Source organism: Quercus lobata, chromosome 2, assembly GCF_001633185.2.
Source record: "Quercus lobata isolate SW786 chromosome 2, ValleyOak3.0 Primary Assembly, whole genome shotgun sequence".
NCBI classification, from domain to species: domain Eukaryota; kingdom Viridiplantae; phylum Streptophyta; class Magnoliopsida; order Fagales; family Fagaceae; genus Quercus; species Quercus lobata.
Window position 1 is genome coordinate 56,490,679 of NC_044905.1, and position 15,297 is coordinate 56,505,975.

Below are 15,297 nucleotides of genomic sequence, written 5' to 3' on the forward strand. Positions count from 1 at the left end.
TATTATTTTTTTTTTATTTACAGCCCATGAAAAGTAGGTTGTATATTTAAGGACTCACTAGTCTTTTATACCCCAATACTAATGCATTAGCAAAAATAAATAAATTAAATAAAATTATATCATACACACTCTGACACTCACTTTGTCTCTGCTACAATGGGCAAGGAAAACCGAAGCAACGCGTATCTTTGGGCCACCCTCTGACCATGTTTCACACCTCTCTGCATCGCCTTCTTGCTGCACCACTTGAACAGCGCTGTCGGCAACAACTCTCCGTCTCCTTACATAGCAGTCGACAATATTCACCTTAACTGTGGCCCCTACGGCAATTCGACCACATCAGATGGTCGGAACTGGATTGGAGACGAGAATTCTATATTCTTCCCAGTTGAACAACCACAAAACAATGCATCTCTAACTACAAGTTTTGTGCAGTAATCCTCCTCTGCTACCCAACTACCCTATACAACAGCCCGCTTATCTCTCTCCCCATTCAGCTATATATTCTCATCAGTCACTGCAGGCCAAAAATTCGTTGGACTATACTTCTACCCAGCTACATTCGACACCTTTGACCGCTCTAAAGCCCGATTTTCTGTCAAAGCTGGACCTTTTACTCTTCTTCACAACTTTAATGCTTCACTTACAGTAGACGCTGATAGTGATTCTGGTGATACCATATTTAGAGAATTCTGTGTCAATATCGAGGAAGGTCAGAGGCTGAAGTTAACCTTAACTCCAAGCGATTCCAATTCATTTGCTTTTGTCAAAAGAATTGAAATCTTGTCTATGTCTACTAATCTCTATTACACTCCGTCTGATGATCGAATGCTCCCTATTGTCGGCCAACAGCGGCTATACCAAGTCTTAAACGGAACTGCTCTCGAGATGCTATACAGAATAAATATTGGAGGGAAGTCCATCCCACCCAATGAAGATACAGGAATGTTCCGGAGCTGGAGTCCGGACGACAAGTACTTGACTGAAGATACATCATCTGTTTTAGTTGTTAACACAACTATTGAACTGCTCTTTACCAAAATACCTCCATACACTGCACCAGAAGATGTTTATCGGACTGCCCGGACTACGGGGATCAAGATGAGCCAAAACATCATTAAGAGCTACAATCTTACTTGGGAATTTCCCGTAGATTCTCGTTTTAATTACCTTGTTAGGCTACACATCTGCGAGATTCAATCAAAAATTTTTAAAGCGGGCGACCGGGCGTTTCTTATTTTCATAGCAAATCAAACCGCTGAGACAAAGTTCGACATGATCACATTGAGTGGTGAGCAAGGTATTCCCGTATATGTGGACTATGCTGTACTGATGTTTGACAAAGACGACGAGAAGAAAATGAACCTCTCTATCGCCCTGTAAGCCAGTGTCTGGAATTCTTTTTACAGTGGTGCAATCTTGAATGGTATCGAAATCTTCAAACTAACTTAACTAAGCGACTCCAGTGGAAATCTCACCGGACCTAACCCCAATCCATTTTCGTTGACTCCTCTACAAAAGACAAAGTCTAACGATAGTGAAGACTCCAGTGGACAAACACTAACTGCCGTCGTTGGTGGCGGAGTTTCCTGCTTTATTGTACTTTCGACTATCGGATTTTTCGTTCTTCGGTGGGCCAAGAGAAAGATGACTAATTGGCAAGGTCCATTTTGTTTCTATACGAGGACCAAGTCAACAAAGACTCAGGGGTCAACGCTACCGTATTTGTGCCGGTACTTCTCATTGATTGAGATTAAAGCAACCACCAAAAACTTTGATCAAAATTCCATTATTGGTATTGGTGGTTTTGGTGACATGTATAAAGGGTACATAAACATTGATGGTGTAGCCACCCCTGTTGCAATCAAACGATTGAAACCCGGTTCTCAACAAGGGTACCACGAATTCAAGACTAAGATTGAGATGCTATCTCAACTCCGCCACCATCATCTCGTTTCTTTGATTGGATATGGTAATGATGGTAATGAGATGATCCTCGTGTATGATTATATGGCCCGTGGGACTCTATGTGATCATCTCTACAATACAGATAAACCACCTCTTCCATGGAATCAATGCCTCCAAATTTGTATTGGTGCGGCACGTGGGTTAAACTACTTGCATATAGGTGCAAAGCACCCCATCATTCATCGTGATGTGAAGACCAAAAACATTTTATTGGACGAGAATTGGATAGCCAAGGTGTCCGATTTCGGGTTGTCAAAATTTGGTCCACTAGCATGTCCAAGGCCCACGTTAGCACAGCAGTCAAAGGTAGTTTCGGGTATTTGGATCCGAAATATTATCGACGCCAACAATTAACAGAGAAGTCTGATGTGTACTCTTTTGGTGTGGTGTTGTTTGATGTGTTGTGTGCAAGGCCACCCATCATGCATATGGTAGAGCACGAGGAGATGAGTCTAGCAGATTGGGCCCCAAAATGCTATTGCAATGGAAAGCTTGATCAGATTGTTTTGATCCATTATTGAAGGCTGAAATTGAACCAGAATGTTTGAAGAAATTTTGTGAGATTGCGGTGAACTGTTTGCATGACTATGGAACTGAACGGCCATCGATGAATGATGTGGTGTGGGGTCTTGAGCTCGCATTGCAGTTGCAAGGGAGTGCAGAAAACGCTATCTTCGATGGGGAGCAAAGTTTTGCTAGTAAGGAATATCAGGATGGATTGATCTCGATGTTTTCTGAGATTATGAATCCTCAAGGTCGATGAAAGATATGCTAGCTAGCTGAATTTTGAAAGTTTTATTTAAGTGATGGTTGCAATCTTGCAGACTAGCACAAGTCATTTTATTTCACTTATGATTATTAAGAAACATAATAGTGGTAATGCAGATATCTGATAAGAATACTAAGCATAAACTTATAAGCGTTCTTATTGTAGTAATATTCAGTTGTATAAAATTATAATTGTACGTTTTTCTCGGACGTGACATAGAATTCTGAAATTTTGAGAACTAGAATAAGTACTTGTATCCATAAAATCAAGGCATAAATGTATTTTTAGTTCTTATATTTTAGTGTCATTTCTATTTTGGTCCCTACATTTTTATTTTATCACTTTTAGTTTTTAAACTAATTAACGCGTGACATTTAAGTCCTTATCGTCACCCAATTAACAGAAGAAACTGACATGATTGACAGTACATTAAAATAATAATTAAAAAAATCTATTTTGACATTAAAAAATACCAAATCAGCAACTAAATTAGAAAAAATTAATTTATTAATTTTAACTGAATAAAAAAAAATTAAAAACAAAAAATTACATGAATTGAAATTTAAAAGTGCTTTAAATAAAAACAATAAGAACACAAATCCAAATTTAAGAACAACAACATTATCCTTTATTTGACATTTTCCCTTTTTTTTTCTTAGAAAACAAACACAAGGTTAAGCAAGAACACAAACGCAAATCCAGTAAGAACACAAACACAAACACAAATGCTGACAAATCCAGCAAGAACACAAACACAAATCCAGCAAGAATACAAACACAAACCCATCAATCCATCTTTAGCAACACCAGCAACAACCCAAAAAACACAAACACAAATCCAAAGAGATCCACGGCACAGTCCCCAGAATTATCGGATGGAAAAAGGCAGATCCAATTCTCAGATCGGAGTTCTAGGACATTCTTAGTCGAACTAAAATAATTATGTAACACAAGAATAAAAGGTAGATCCGATTCTCAGAGCTCATCGATCGGAGCAAATCCTCTTTGGAAATGGATCGAAAAATGCAACAGAGGAAACGATGCCATCATCGCTGTCGAGCCTTATCTCTCTCGCCTTCGCTTTCGCCTCCTCCTCCTCTGCTTAATAACCTTACTTCTCCGAGCTCCTCTCCTTCAATCTCGATCGTCTCCAAAAGGTTTTGGTTTTCTCTCTCTCTCTGCTTTTGTTTTGTTGTGTGAGAAAATTTTGATACAAAAATTTGTAGGGACCGGAGCTTCTTCGAGTTGATGTGGAGCGGATCCGGAGGCAAATGCAAGAGGTGGTTGTTGGAAGCTACCGAGCATTCATTGCCGCATCCGGTGCAAGTCTACTATTTAAGAAGTGTGGTGGTTGGGTTCTGGGTTTCAATGTGAGTTTGGTGATTGAAGAAGTGTGGGTTGTGGCTTCTGGGATTTGATGATTTTCTAGTTTTGAACTTTCTGGGCTTATGGCTTGGGGATTTGATGATTTTGCTGGGTTGAAAATTAGGGCTTTGAGATTTATGATTTCATTTTTGAGCTGAATTTTTTTGGGTTTTTTTTGTTGTGTGTTTGTTTCTCAAGAAAATTTCTGGGGATAAACCTAAGGAACGTAAACATGTTCTTCAGAAAAAAAAAATTATGAAAGAAATAAATTTTTTTAATTTAATTATCTTGTTTTATTTTAAAAGAATTTAGAAAAAAAAATGAAAATGTCTTTTTTATTATTATTTTATGCTAATTTGGTATTTATTAAATAATAAATAAGTTTTTTTATTATTTTATTTGTCATGTCAGTATTTATTGTGTCAATAGTGCACTTCATTTGTCATGTCAGCTTTTTCTATTAGTTGGGTGACGATAAAGACTTAAATATCAAGCGTTAATTGGTTTATGGACTAAAAGTGGGGTGACGATAGTGCACTTCATTTGCCATGTCAGCTTTTTCTATTAGTTGGGTGACGATAAAGACTTAAATATCAAGCGTTAATTGATTTATGGACTAAAAGTGGTAAAATGAAAATATAGGGACCAAAATAGAAATAACTCCAAAATATAGGAACTAAAAATACATTTACGTCGAAAATCAAAATATTCATAATATTGAAGTGTTGTGTTCATAATCATAGTTCGAATTGTTTTTATCTATTATTATTTTTTAACCTTATAATAAGAGACCAAGTATCTGGTGTCTTGCCAGAATTAGTGATTCAAGCTGTCTTATGTGGCAATTTAGTGGAATCATATGCTCATTTTAAGTGCCCTGCAACAAGGGCCATATGGCATACCTGCAGCTGGGTTTTAAGATCTAGCACCCTTCAGATATTATTAAGCTCGTTCTAAATCCACCCATTCAGTTTCTGCCAGGTGATCAACACTCAGCAGCACAGGGAAGTGAATGAGATATGCTCCTTGCAGATGACATTCACTTTAATTGGATTCTATTTGGAATTTAAGAAACCATATTGTTCACAATGGGGGTGAGGTTAACATCATGGCTACCATCTGTGCCATCGAAAATAGAGTGAAAGAGTATTTGCTAGCTTTAGCTCATGAGGATGACATAGCTTAGAGTGAAGAAATGATTTCCTAGAAGCCCCGGCCCTCCTAGGGGTATGATAAATTTAAATGTGGATGCTGTTGTTTTCGAATGACTTTACTACTTTGGCTGTGGTGACTAGGATGATTTTGGTGAGATGCTGAAGGTTTGGGCTATGTGCTCCAATCCAGGCTGAAGCACTTGCAATACTCAGGGCTTTACATATAGCCAGTTGAGAAAATTGGCTACTCATTGTTATAGAGGGAGATGAAAACCATGCTTTGATTCTCTGGCTGTGGAAGGCATTCAAGCTGACTAGTCTAATTAAACTGTTATTGGTAATATCTTAGAACTTAGTAATTCTTTTAATTGTTGCAGCTTTTACTGGATTAGGAGAATATTCAACTCTGCAGCTCATGTTACTACAAAACTAGCTATTAATCTTAGGAGTTCTTTTTGTTTGGAATAAGTATGATATTCCTGCTCACAGCTATACCCACACTCAATGGTGGAACCTCCTTTACTTTCTCAATAATAAAGTCTTTTACGTTTGTATTGGTTGGAAAATATTGTTCAGTTCCATACTTCCATACCATCTTGGTTGTGTGTAGGTCTCATTGCTTCCCTGCGGTTCTGTAGTTTTGGTTTTAATGAAAGCTGCAGTTTATCAACCCAAAAAAAGGAAAAAAGAAAAGGTACAGTAAGCTTTTGCATACCAAGTCCCAGGCAAATACTTTAGATGGTTGGAGAAGATTTTTGACATATATACGTACGTGCCTCATTTCATTTGAAGCCGTGAACAGTTGCTTAATATCTAAAACTACATTGAATTTTTTTAGAAGATAAAACTCTTACTCACTCCAACAGTTGCTAATGTAATACTGAATACCTCTCATTGGCTGTAATCAAGCTGGAAGCTCATTAGGGACTCTCAAGTCTAATCAATGGGTGTTTGGTACATCCACTCAAACACACATTTTCAGTTTTTAAACAATATTAAACGTATTTCCATACACTTTTTCACCCACATGTATTTCTACACATATTTTCAAACAACAAAACACATATACCAAACACCCCCTCAATTTCTAGTTTAAAATTTGATTGAAGTATGTAATAAATTTTTATTATTAGTTTCAAAAGTAGAATACAATGTCCCATGTAATATCTAACTTAAACCTATATTCTCTTTCTTGATCACTGAAAGAAAAATACTTCAATTCAAGTTCCACAAGAAGCCTATAGAAAATTTTCATGTAGTGTTCTTAAAAATATTTGAGATTTTAGATTTAAAAGTTATTTGGAGTTAAAGGCCTGGTTAAGATTTAGATCCAAACGGGTAATTCACAAGCCAAAATATGTGATTATGAAGGTTGTATACTCGTAGTAATTGTAATTTAGTTATGTTGTGAAATTGGTCAAGGTTCAAACTGTTCAAGTTGCAGTTTGAACCATGGAGTTTAAGAAGAGTGACTTAAGGCATCGCTTGAACAATCATACAAGTCATGAGAACTGTGAAAATTTGTTCCAAGTCACAATCTTCTCAGCAAAAGGAGAAATTATGTCCCTTGTTCTGAACTTTACAGTCTTTTTTCTTGTGAATGGTCTCATCCTTGACAAGGGGAAAGCATCACAACCCTCTTTGCAATTGCCTCGTCTATTGGACTAAATGACTCTTCTACTTCTACACCCACTAGTATCACTCTTTTTCTTCATAGTATTATTATTAAAATAATTATTTTCTACATTAACATTGCACGTTTATTGTTCTTGATTTTCCTTGGCTTCCTAGAATAAACATTCGCAATCTCATTCATTCTCATGGTTGAGATTGGGTTCCTGTGTATGTGATTGAGATGCAGAGAAATCGAGATAACTTACGATGGTTGTTGTTCTCCATCTCCACTTAATAGATTATCGGTACAGAACGATGCCGTTTCTTCTGTTCCCAACATATTATTGCATGCTAAGATTTTAAGAAAGAAATCTTGGTCACTTGGTTCTTTCTACTATTTTATCCTTTTAATTCTATTTCTGGTGATTTGTGTGATCCAGTTATTATTATTATTATTATTTTTTTTAATCCTTCCAGCCCAATAACATTACAGTACTTTCCAACCCACTTCATCATCCAGTTGAACTTGTGTTATGGGTCGTTCATGTTTGTGTTAGCACTTTGGACCCTATTCAATTGGTATTATCCGCTTACAACATGTCAAGGTTTCGTTTAGAAATTGGGGGAATATAAAATGAGGAAACTAAAAAATAGGGAAATAGAAGAGATTTTAATTTTCTTTCATATTATTTGGTTGGAGGCATAGAAAAATGTAGGGATAGAAAATTTATTTTTTTGGTTGAGAAGAAAAATAAGAGGATGGATAATGTAATTTGTATGATTTTACTCTTATTCTCTTATTACATAATATATAAGAAATAATTTTTTTTAGAAAATATATATGAAATAATTTGACACATTATAAAAGTGACACCGCATAATTATTCCTTTTTTTAACTTCTTTTTATATTTTTATATATAAAATGTGTGATTAATTAAGTTAGTTAAAATAACATATGAAAAAAGAAGGAAGAAGCAGCAATGTTACTTGCTAGCATGGTTTTGAAAATTGGACCGAACCGTTCGGTTGAATCAGGTTAACCAAAAACTACCTACTAATTTGATTTAAAATAAAAAACTGCAAAATAAAAATTTTATGTCGAACCTCATGACATGCGATCCAACTGGCAGGTCTTTGCACCCATGAATGGGTCTACCAATCAGATCTAGTTTTTTTCCCCTCAAAACAGTGGCTGAAACAAACCAAATCTACAGTCCATCTTCCTCACAGACTTCAACTTCGTTCATTTGTTGTTGAAGCTCCTTTTTGGTAGTAACATATTTTTCTTTTGTCTTTTCAATTTATTTGGTTATATACATTTTTTTTTATTTTCTCTCCTTTTTTTTTTAAATAATAACTAAACTTTAAAATAATTTCAATTTTTTTATATATAAAAAAAATAATGATACCTCCAAACACACTACCAACCTTGACATATAAACTCCTATTCTCAAAAAGAAAAAAAAAATTTAATAATAACAACAACAACAACAAATAAAATAAAATAACAACAACAACAACCTTGACACATAAACTATGGTTCAGTTGTTCTAGTTGTCAACTCTTGGATAATGGGTTTTTCAAATATTTGATGGCTATTTTTGAGCTAAAATAAAAGTGAAACTCTCGTGTCCTTTGAGGCAAGTTCGATTTGGGACGTGTTCTCTATTGTGAGGGAATAAATTGATGCAATCACTTACCCAAAACCATTAAAGAGTGAATGTGAAATTGACTCCTAAAGTGCTCACTTAAACATGGTTTAAATTTGTAAAATTTTGAAGTCTCACCCAAAAAAAGAATTGAATATTTTGCGAGTTTATTCCAAACAATATAAATGTCCTTTCTCAAGAATTTTAATTATTGTGACTTTAAACTGTCAAGAATCTACAGCTCTTGTGATTTAAAATTCTTTGCAACCAAAAAAATTTCTCTCTCTTCACCATTGACTATGCCTTAGAAAAGTGTAGTCCAGTCATTTTGGAGGGAGAAATAAAATAGTGGAATCCGGATGTTGGTATCATCTCTACTATACACATGTAGGTTAGATTCTAGGAACTCCTTCTTGTCCCATCCAACACCTCCCAAAACCATAAACTAATAGTTATAAGGTTGCTTGACCACTGTTCAGGCATCACCTCCACATTAATGCGGCCAAAGAGTTAGTTGGAAGGTATTTAATGTGGAGGTAGCAGCTTTTGAAGATATTTGTTACCTCCCTTTACTATTCCTTATCCAATGTCCGACTCCTAGTTGTGATGCAACCTTAAAGGATATCCGGAATGATAAGACATTCTTACTAACCTCGGATCTTCGTTTCCGAGATGACTTTTCTCCTCAGACGTATTTTGAACTATCACATACAATCTTTATTTTTTCTTCTTATATCATTCCCATTATAGCCTTATTTGACCATCCTCGGATTGGTTGATGTCCTCAGATTGGGCCATAGGCCCAATTCATACAGTTTTAATAGTACCTTCTAGATAATTGGCCCCCACGATATATATATATATATATATATTCTCTCTTATCACCCGGTCAAATTCAAACCTCCTCTCTCTTCTCTTCTCTTTTTTTTCTCTCTCCTCTCTCTTCTCTCACACTAGTAGATTTAGATTTTTTTTTTGGGGGGGGGGGGGGGGGGGGGGGGGCTAAGATCAACATTTCCAGTGGTGGTGGGCCTGAGATTGATGGCTGCTTGCAGTGGTGTCCCTTTCGTGCACACTGGCAAAGCCACCACCACTAACCTCCGACCTCTCTCTCTTTTATCTATTTCTCTTATTATTATTATTATTGTTTTCGGTTCGTGTTTGTCTTACGGTCTTTGTGTTTTGGTTTTAGGATGGGTTTGTGGTGGTTTTGGTACCTCTGGTGGTGGGTTTCGATGGTAATGGTAAAGGGTTGTGGGGTGATAGACAATGGTGCTTGTGGTTTTTGTTTTGTTAATTTTTTAATATAGATGAGTTTTTATTTTATTTTATTTTATGTGGTGTAATGTTAAAATAGAAGATGTGATGTAAAGCATATTGTAAAATGATGTGCTAAAATTGATAAAATAAGTTTTGATGTAGTAAAATGACATTTGACATAGCATGCCTAATGCTAGTGCTCTAATTATTAAATTCAAAACTTTAATAGAATCATGAGTTCTACGAAAACTATAATAGATCATTTTATGTATTTTTCTTTTTTGTTAATTTCTCTCTTCATAATTTATTCTCTTCAACACCAAATCTTATTTACTTTTACTATACAAAATTATCTACTAATTATCCCAAACAACCGAAGTGACTCTAAAGACATAATATCAGTCTGTTTTTGTATTTGGTTTTAGAAGCATATACACATGGGAAAAGAGATGGTTCTATCATTATTTTAATGCATATTCCAATAAGTCCTTAATTTTTAAGGATTTCGGAAATATTTGACTCCAAATGCTTTTGGAGTTATCTTACTTAAACTTATTATTTGACAATTGAATAAATTGTCTCTATAGATTGTTACCCCAAAAAAAAAAAAAAAATTGTCTCTCTCTATATATAATTATAGTCATATGGATTTTTAAATAAATTACAAGACTTATTTAAATAATACACATAATAAATATACTATTATAAATCGTTACGTAATAAATTAAAAAAGATAATTCCAAATTTATTTTAAGCCATATTTTTTTATGATTCAATATGTGCTTCGATCGAAGTTATTTTCCAAAAAAACTATTTAAAAAAAAAGTTATTCTCCAAAAAATCTATTAAAAAAAAAAAAAAAACTCTTAAAGATCAAACATGCGTGGGCTAATTAAGAAAACAAAAGGAAGGTACAAAGTTCAAACATGCATGGAATAGTATCCGACTAATTAATTAATAATTAATTAGTAATTAATAGAATAGACGAGTGATTAATAGTACAAAAGAAGACAACTTTCCAGCTTCCAACTTTTTCTTCTGCTACAGATATTAAGGAAGCCTGCCCTGTTTTGTGCTTTTTGCCTCTTACGTCTTTTCGAGGAGGCCTCGGGGTCTTTTCATTGTCTCCAAACGCGCGCACAGAGAGAGAGAGAGAGAGAGAGAGAGAGAGGTGTTACGGAAAATTTTTTTTGATGGAAAGAAAGTTTACGGAAATGGCGGAGGTGGATTGGAATAATCAAAGGAGTAAAAGGATGATAGAAGAACAGGCAAAGGAGGAGTTGGAAATACTAGAAACCCAACATCCCAACCGTTTTGAGTACCTGAAGCTTGAGCTCAAGTCCTTCATCTTTCACATTCAATCCCAGAGCCAACTTCCACTTCCTGAGAACTACAGCTCCAGCTCCAGCTCCTTTCCCACCTCTTCTATTGCTACCACTCAAGGTTATATATCTTTCTCACTCTCAGCTCATATAATCTTCTTTTCTTTATTTAACTTTCCATTATTTTTCTTTGTGATGACTTCCTACATATAATTTTTTTTGCTAAACAGAATCAACCAGTAATAGGAAGAGGAAGGTAGGTGATTGTCTTTGTGTATTAATGGAGGATGGAAATGAATCACCCAAGAAGAAATTGCAAATGGGTACTACTAACATTATGGGAAACATGAAGGGGATCACTACTAATAGGAAGACCAAGAAGAAGGAAAGGGTCGATGAGGTTCTTGAGAGGGCTCAAGCATGTCTCCAAAAAATTCAGCACTTAAAAGCCTCTTTATTATTCTGCTGCTGATGCCTTGTTTGTATATTATGCTAAAAGAGCAAATGTTTTGTACTTTGTAATGAGATGCAGAGTCTACTTTAACCAGATAAGTGTTTTGGTTTTTGGCAGGGTGAATCTATGTACATTCACAGATTCACTACATTGTGCTTGTTTTCTACTTTACTTTTGATTGCTTTCTGAAATTTTTTTGGGGAAAATAAAAATTGTCGAAAAAGTTAAAAAAAAAAAAAAAAAAAAGCATCTTTGCCTTTGCTGTTTTCTTTTCAAATTTTACTGATTTGAATATTGTCTTTTTCTAGTTTATTTTACTAGTTGTAGGGTAGCAATTTTATCTAATTTAAATGTGCTAAGTTTTCAACTTTTTATGCTTTATTTATTTATTTTTGATGAATAAAAAGAGGTCTGTTAGGGAATGTTGGATTGAGTTATAATTACTGTGAACAGGGTGCCACAAACCTCAATTGTGTTCATTAACATGACAAAATCAATTTTATCATTTCAAAAGCAATTCAATTTAATTACTCCCTCCGTCCTACTTTGTTTGTCCTCTATTCCATTTTGAGATGTCCCAAAATATTGTCGTATTTCTAAAAATAAAAGTCATTAATTTACTAATGTTCCTATTATACCCCTATTAATTTACTAATTCAATTTTTTGATAAATTTATTTAAGGGTAGTTTTGGAAACTTGTACATTTTTAAAAAGTAGACAAGACAATAAATGATGTTCCCTTAAAAAATTTGACTTTTCAAACGGGACAAACAAAGTGGGACGGAGGGAGTATATGATTATTCTAAGATCACATAATAACGTGTCACACATGCAATAGTAGCAAAAAAAGATGGGATTGTCAAAAGGCATAATAATTGTTGCAAAGAAGTGGCATTAAGATACCAATGTCATATAAACCAAGGCATCAAACTAGGTAATCACCAATATCATCACACAAGGGGAAGACTACATAAAGAGCTCACATGTTAGTATAGCTAATTTACAAAGCATATTTCCCAATAGTTTCTTAAATGATCTAAATATCTAAGATTTTTACAAATTTTGCAATGTTCCCAAACTATATTCTTAGATTTCCCCATCAAAATTTCCCAATAACATTGTCCAAAATAAACAATTTTGACACTTCCAAATATTCCAAAAAATCTATAAAATCCATAACCAAAAGATTAAATAAAAAATATTCATCTTTTCCAAACCAACAAATTATGCATTTTCCCATCTACCATATTAAGGAAATGTTTTTTTTTTTCATAAATAAAGAAATATTAACAATCTAGACACTACCACCGTGCACCCTTGGTGCGATGGTCACTCTACAAGTATAAATACTTGTGGGGTGTAGGAGGGCAAGAGCCGAGATTCAAATTTCTAAGAGGGAGTTTCACACACATATACACTTAAATTAGGCTAGTTAGAAATTCTATCTTATATCAAAAAAACAATTTAGACACTCATAATACTCTTTTAGGAAAATCTTAGTTCCATGGGCAATGTTCTAAAATGTGAATTCTCCATGCGATAAAATGATTATAATCGTGGATAAAAAGAAAGTATAAACTTATAACTTGCATTTGTAAACATTCATGATAATTTATAGGAATTTTTACCAAACAATTAAATTTATATACATGAAAATAATATATATTCTCAATTTTTTACTAATTTAATATATTTATTTATAATTTAAATAATTATTGAATTAATTATGACATCATCATGGTTTAACCTCGGTTTGATCTCAAAAAATCTTGAACCTCTCTCTTGCTTGGTTCTTTAAACGGTCCAAGTTTCAAAATCATGTCTAAGATCACATGATAAGGTGTCACACAAGTGCAATAGTAGCAAAAAAGATGGGATTGTCAAAAGGCATAATAATTGTTGCAAAGACGTGGCATAAAGATACCAATGTCACATAAACTAAGACATCAAACTTGGTAATCACTAATGTCATTGTGGTCATCACCAATGTCATTACACAAGGGAAAGAATACATAAAGAGCTCACATGTTAGTATGGCTAATTTACAAAGTATGTCTCAAAGTAGTTTCATAAATGATCAAAATATCCAAGATTTTTACAAAATTTCCAATGTTCCCAAACTATATTCTCATATTTTCCCATCAAAATTTCCCAAATAACATTATCCAGAATAAGCATTTTTTAAACTTCCAAATATTCCAAAAATCTATATAAAAAAAATATTAAATAAAAAATATTCAACTTTTCCAAACCAACAAATTATGAATTTTCCCATATACCATATTAAGGAAATGCTTTTTCATAAATAAAGAAATATTAACAATCTAGACATACACAATACTCTTTTAGGTATAATACTTAGGTGCTATTCCTTATGTTCATTCTTAAGATTTTTCCATGTGGATTTTTTCTCATAGGATGGAAGTGTATATTTTAGTTAAATAGCCATATGACTGAATCTTAAGAAGGAAACTTAAGGAACAACACCTAAAGTGCTGTACCTAAGTTTTGTCTTTTAGGAAAATATTAGTTCCATGGACAATGTTCCAAAATGTGAATGCTCCATGCAATAAAATGATTATTTCATATTTTCTAAAATTGTACTAGGTATCTAGTTAGACCAAGAGTGTGTTTGACACCAGTTTTTAGTTTTTATGTATAGTTTTTTAAAACTTCACTTTTTTAATGTTTTTTCTTACATTTTCAAGTACAATACTTTCAGCAAAAAATTAGATAAATTATTCTTAAACAATTGCCAAGTGTCCAAAACCAAAGAGCACAACTCACGTGATACTAAATTTGTTACCAAAATCCTTGCAATTTAACAACACAAGCATCAAAAGCCTAAAGTAAAGGCAACACCGTTACTTGAGGTAGGTTCACCTACACCTATTTTATGTTATCACCGATTAGTTAAATATGAAAAATTATTTCATTTCAGCTTCTTGGATTATTATTTTTTTAATTTATAATACATTGAATTATTACTTTAATATAAGCAAGTATATCCTAAATAACTATTTAAATAAAAGAAATATATATTTCATTATGAAATACAAAGTTTGTTTCTATAATGTCCAAACATCATACTTATACACAACTTCTTATTCTTCATTTTTATTTGGGAAAATTACACTTTGCTCACCTGTGGTTTGCTCAAAAAGCACTTTGCCCACCTGTGGTTTAAAAATTGACACTTTACCTGCCTAAGGTTAACTCCGTTAGTCTCCCGTTACCTAGCTCTATTAAAAACATGGGCAAATTTGTATTTTTGTTACTCTTTTATGTCTCACTCCTCTCAAAACATAAAGAACTAAAAAATTAAGGGAAAAAAAGACCTAAAAGATAGGTTCTCTAAAAATTAAAACTTAACTTTTACATTTCTCAACTTTTAGATCTTCTATTTTAACACATAAAAAAAAAAAAATTTCATATGATGAGATATTATTACTTAAGGAATGAAGAAAGTAGAATTCCAATATTACCATAAATTCAGAAATGGGAAGAAGTGGTTAGTTTATGCAGAAATGATGCATATGCCATTGGCATTGGAATGTATGCTATTGAGTGTTTTTTTTGCTTAAATTATTGTTTTGCATTTTGATTGATTTGATTATACCATCTAAGTCCTTCACACAATGAGTTTTTATCAGATATGTTTAATTAGAGAGATTCGTATACTGTATGACAATTATTTTTTCTCTTGATGTTCGCTATCCTTAAATGGAAATTTGCTTTAT

The 15,297-nt window shown here is 33.6% G+C and overlaps 1 pseudogene; it reads left to right on the forward strand.

Moving 5' to 3' along the window:
• The first annotated feature begins 210 nt into the window (after window positions 1-210).
• LOC115978362 lies at window positions 211-2,825 on the forward strand (annotated as a pseudogene).
• Window positions 2,826-15,297: the final 12,472 nt, after the last annotated feature.